The sequence below is a fragment of the Drosophila teissieri genome, chromosome 3R (genome assembly GCF_016746235.2).
Source record: "Drosophila teissieri strain GT53w chromosome 3R, Prin_Dtei_1.1, whole genome shotgun sequence".
Taxonomy (NCBI): Eukaryota; Metazoa; Arthropoda; class Insecta; order Diptera; family Drosophilidae; genus Drosophila; species Drosophila teissieri.
The window spans coordinates 29,586,075-29,592,074 of record NC_053032.1 but is presented as its reverse complement, the minus strand read 5'-3'; positions in this window follow the sequence as shown (position 1 = coordinate 29,592,074).

Sequence of the window (6,000 nt, the reverse complement as noted above, 5' to 3'; positions counted from 1 at the left end):
CTCCATCACCATCCCCACCAGCACGGAGCTCTATTTGCACCCCGGGAATGGGAGGAATGTGGAGTGGGTGGCACATCGCCACTGTTCTGTAGGCGTTTTCACACACTTCAAGTGTCAATTTCGTCGAGAAGCTCATAAAATGGCAGACTTTCCGCATTACCAGTGGTGGAGCTGAAAAAATGCAAAGATTGTGGTTAAAGGCAGCTGAAGTACTTCAGTTTAAAGCAAGTTTGCCTGAACAACTGGGGTTTCCTTCAACAATACAAAATAGATTCGGTAAAACGGATAAATATTATCCATTATCCCCTTTGAGTACGCCCCTGCCTTCAGCCTATGTGAGTTTCGTGTTGCCGCTGCGATTTACATTAATTTGCCATTTTTCATGCTGTGCCCGGCACTTGAAATTTATGTCTATGTGCGGGTGAATCATAAAAAGTACGTCAAGATTTTCCTATGTAAATGATGGCGCGGCCGTGAAAGGATCAGCCTTTTATGCGATGGCGTAAACTATGTCCTGGCAGGATGCGGCTGCAACCTCCAGTGGCAGGAGTAATGTGCCGGCATTAAAAGCCGCCAAGACATTTGGGTGCGTGGAAATATCCTGGCAACTGCCAACAGGTTACCGCGCGGAGATTTGCATTCCGAATAAGATGGGCTGGCTGACAAGCGCCTGGAAAAAATGTTAATTTAGTGCACGATGCGTTGACAACGACAGCGAGGCTCTTATGCAGATATATCAGTCAATCCGCATCCGAATCCCAATCCTACCATCCAATCCAATCCAACCAACCATCCAACCAGGCTGCTTGTCATAAAGCGATCAAGCAGGAGGCTTGACATTTCAATTTGCAGGCCGAGAGGAGACGAGCGAGTTGATTCGAGGAGCAGAAGACATCGGTGCACATGGAAAAACACATTGCACTAAACAGAGAAGCATGAAATAATTGTATAGATATATAGTAAAGGGAGGGAATGGTTGCTAAGGTGCAACATATAATCTATAATCAGTTATCCTCAGCATAACCCAAAGATTCTTCTCATTTCCATTTCCGTAAACTATGAACTTTAAATCTTCAAAAAATGGATAAAAATCTTAGATTTTTTGCCAAGTGAGCCAAGGGGCAACAACGACAACGCGACAACGACAACGCAACGCAACGCAGCGAAAACGAACGAGTCGCAGAAGACAGGACAACATTTGCGACAACATGCAAATATGCAAATCGATGCGCTGACAATTTTCAGGCGAATCAAATATGCAGTTTTGGCCGGGAATCGCATGGCATCCGCTGGCCGAACTGCGCAGCCAAATCTTCTTAACTATGCCCAGCTTTTTCCACACTCTCACGAGATTTGTTAATTTATTTTGGCCGCGTGCCGCAAAGAAATCGCCAGTGGCAACAATAGAGCTACAGTGGCAGCTACAAGCAATTACGAAAAGGTTACTGTAATCCTGAGGGTGCTGGTATCCTGAAGTCCTGATTCTCTGATGTCCTGACGCTCTGACGCTCTGATGTCCTGATGCTCTGATGTCCTGAGAGGCTGAGAGTCCTGCGCCTGCTCGCTGTCAGTGGAACAAGCGGTAAGCGGCTTAGGATTGTTGACTTTCACATCGCAATCACTTAGGGGTTGGTCCTGCGACTCCTGTTTGTTGTTCTGTGCCTCGCTTTTTGCCCGATGTGTGATTAGCCTATTAGCCAAACAAAACAAAAAATACGAAATAGAGAACACTGAAATCCCCTAGTAACGCCAGTCTCATGATGAGAAAGGTAAATATTGAATCTGATGCGCTGTCATCTCCAAAAGCAGCAAGTCCAATAAATATAAATGCCCGCAAGGCGTTAGTTATTATGGCAAATCTAATAAAAAGCGTGGGATAAAAGATAGAGGAGTTTTTGTTTAGTGGGAAAAGGGATCTGAAATCGTTTGTACTAGGTGGGTTATTATATGTATCTTCAATATACTGTACGGACTTCCAATTACGCAAGTAATTAAAACGAGTATCTATAAGATATTTAAACTTCCAATGCCATTTATATGTGGATCATCCCGATATTCGGCAGAAACCAGGACTATAAATCACAGACTACAAATATTTATGTGCAAGTATTTAAAAAGAGGTAAGCCAGAATCGAAATCAGAATCTCGATGGCCAGAGACTGGACCATTTATTCATGGTTTTTGTTGGGTTTCTTCGGTTGGGCTGGCCAGAGAAGTTGGCTCTGGTTGGCATTGTTTTCCGGCCCGCTTATTGACGAAAATTTCAGAAATTTTAATTTAAAATATTTCTTTGAATGCTAAATTGTTGACTCTTTGCACCGTGGAGCTTTTGGGGCACTGAATGGCGGCTCCGTGTGGATATGGGGCTCTGAGGAACGAGCGCAAACCAGCTAAGCAAACCCCACGACAAAGACACAAAAGAACAAAAGCGCGCGACAAACAAAAAGCCAGAGCAAACACACAGCCGCCCGCAGTGGGGTTAAGGGGGCCAGCGAGGGGTTAAGCTGGGGGAGGAGGGGACGGGCTCGGCCAAAAGCCAGGCTAAAATCGGCTAAGCCCAACTGAAGTGAACTGAAGCGAACTGAGGAACTGAGACATTCGAGGGGCCGCAGGATCGTGTCGCTCGTTTGTTTCTGCTGAAAATCTTAAAATTCTCGCAATTTCATGTTCGTTAAATTTTGATGTTGCAAATAAATTGAATTGTTAAACGTGCAACTTTCGATGTTGTTCTCGATGGCAGTTACTGGCTGTTGCTGTTGTTGTTCTTATTGTTGTTGTTTTCCCTGCTGTTGGCGGATTGCTGCAGGCGCATATTTAAACAAATGATGGCCAGATTTGGCGGCTTTTGCCCTGCAGCAGCGGCAATGCACTGCAAAGATTGTTCATCTCGGTGTTCTATGAACCCAGCGAGGGTGGAACGAACAATTTTAGTAGGTGAGAGCATGGGAAAATACTGACATTAGTTGGAAGTGATATCATTTACAATAACTTGCTGTTTAAAAAAAACCCAATAAATATTAGATCCTTAATTTTATATATTATACAGAATACTTACAGTTTTCCCACACATTTTACTTGCCCTACTGAACCTTTTTGCAGGGTATCAGTTGGCCAGTCAGCCCTCGTTCCCTTTCGGTCATCGCTGTCCCAGCCATCCGACTTCTCGTCCCATCCCCAATTGTCCCCAAAGGCTGTCCGGATTGGATTGGATGGGATTGGATGGGATCGGATGCTCCTCGTCGTGCCTTTTGTTATTGTGAGTTAAAATATTTATTTGTCGTAGCGCCTGGCCGGAGTGAGAAATTCTGATGGGTTTCTTATTTGCTTGGCTCGGCTTTTTTGCATATGTCCGGCCCAGTCAGCCAGTCGGGCAGTCAGGGCAGTCAAGAGGCCAGGGCAACAACGATGACTACATTAACCGCATGCATAATAAACCCGGCCCAAAGCGAATCGAGTACCGCTGTCTATATGTTTGTCGCTCTATTGGCTTCGATTTTATATGGAAATGCGGCATCAACAATGGCTTCATATTTTCCTCTCTCTCCCGAAGGCGCATTCAAATCTTTGCTGCACCTTTGACATGCTCACTTTGGATTCGGATTCGGATTGGGATTGGGATTGGGATTGGGATTGGTATTGGGCTTAGGCTTGGGATGGCGGATGATTTATGCAGCCATGGAATGTCGTTGGCTTTGCGGTTTTTCTGCATTTTTATTCGGCTTTCCAGCATCAGCAGCAACATGTGAAAAATTAAGTGATATTTCGGAATTTGTTGGCAGCTCCGCGGAATCGAAGTGGAAGTGGAAGTGCAGTCCTCGGATTGGCCAACGTAATTGATGCCCAAGTGCCCATCGACGATCATTCGATCCGATCGTCGGATGTTTCCCACAGCTGGAAAATGGAAAACCGATTTTCCATCCCACTAATAGAAAGATTATTAAACGCTGTGCAGTTTTTGCCGGCATTGTCGGGCCATTAATTCATCATTATTAAGATGTCAGCATTGTGGTTGACATTTGTGACCAACCATCCGCCGATCTCCCCTCGCATTCATGCTCGTTTTTATGCGGGCCACTTGACATCTGTTGGCCGTCACTGAGATTTGGATTCCGATTTGGATTTGGTTGTGGATGTGGATTCGGATTTGAGGTTTACTCATTTCTGTGTGTGCCGTCCATCGGCACCTGCACCTTGATTGATGCTAATTTTCCACGACATTATTGCAAGTTAATCCAAAGGCCGAGATGACGGATGTCCCAAGAGCTGCTGTACTCGGCCCCTGTAATTAATAGATGTGGGTGCCCTCTTTAGCCAGAAACGAGATGGGAACCACTAGATAGGTGCCTTAGATCGGGGACAGATGCACTGGAAGACCTGGTGAATCCTCTTCGTTAACTCATTTATCTTAAAAGGGTTTTAGATGTGCAGGCGGTTTGAAAAGTAAAGCATTTAGCTGATTAGAATGATATGTATATTTTAATGAAGTAGTTTACCCTTATTAACTCACTTAAATGACTCACTGTTGGTTATACAATTAATACTTCCTTATACTTTGAGAGTCGCCATTTAGCTGAAATTAATTGGAGCCAAAAAATGGGTCCACTCAAGTGCCCCCACCTGCGTCGCACTAATTAATGCGAACTGTGCAAAAATTTACGTTTGAATGCTTAATTGGCTGACTATCTGAGCCGTCGCATCAAATCACATGGCTATTTGTTACTCCAACACCCGGGCAAAGCGAGAGGAGCTGGTCACAATGTAATCAGGGGGCCAAAGCACGCAATCCCCTTTCGCACGCACAGAGTCCAGAGGCCACCTAAACCACCGAGCCACCAACCCACCAACCCAGCGAGCCACCAAACCACCCACCCACTGAATTCGGTACGCAGACTGGACCCACAATCGGGGCTATATGGTATATAATAAGCGTAGGGGGCAGCGGGGAGGGTGGATTCACAAAATGTCTTCCTCACTTTTCGCGCTTAATTAAACAATTAAATTTAATTACGGTTAATATGGCTCTAATTGCTGTATTTCCTACGTCCACACGCACAGAAGGAGCTTTTCCACCGCCCCCCTCCCCTCTCCCCACCTGCTCAGAAAGTCAACTATCTGTACATGGCCTTATATAGACAGTATATAGACAGTTCCACATGGGAAAGCTGGAAGCTGGGTCTCGTCGGGGTCTCCTTTTGTGCCCGATACATAAAGGCATCAAATTAAAAGTGCCAGCGCCAGGTCACTTCGTGTGGGCCAGAGAGAGACGGCAACAGGGGGTGGCAAAACTCTAGAAGGAGAGAGAGAGGGAGAGAGGGGGAGTGGGGGCAATAGCAGTCAAAATGTCCTTACACGGACTATCTGTCTGACATTTCCCCCATTCCGATTCCGAGAAGCAGAACACAATTAAGCGGAAAGAAAAATTATTATAACTTTATGTTTTGTCATTCCAGGCACGTACGCGAGTGCGACAGAGATGGCTGTATGCCTATGTGGCACATAAGACACACTTGGGGTAGTAGTACATAAACTAAAATCAATAAAAAACTACCCCCAGAGTTACGCGTGGGGATGGCAACTCACCACGACGGAAGCAGACTGCTGCAGGTGTGTTGAGTTTGCGCAGGACGATTGGGAGAGTGAGTGGGAGAGAGAGAGAGAGGGAGAGAGGGTGTTGGAGCTGCGGCCAGAAAGGGATGGCATGCTTGACCACTTTGTCCTGTTTTGTCGCCCGGCAATTTTCTTTCGCACGGGAAAATTGCAAAAATGGCGGCGCCTCTGCCGCTGCCACTGCCTCTGCTGCCGTCGCAGTCGCAGTCGACGTCGACCATACTAATATGTCCAATTGTGGAAAATAATTATAATGAAACAAATTTCCACTCACTTGCCGAAGAGGAAGGCACAACGTCATATCCTTTTGGCCGCACTGACCCTTCTCGCTCGCACACTCACGTCCTCTCCCTCGCTCTTTCTGCCCCAAGGGGTTACCAAGGGGGGGGTGGG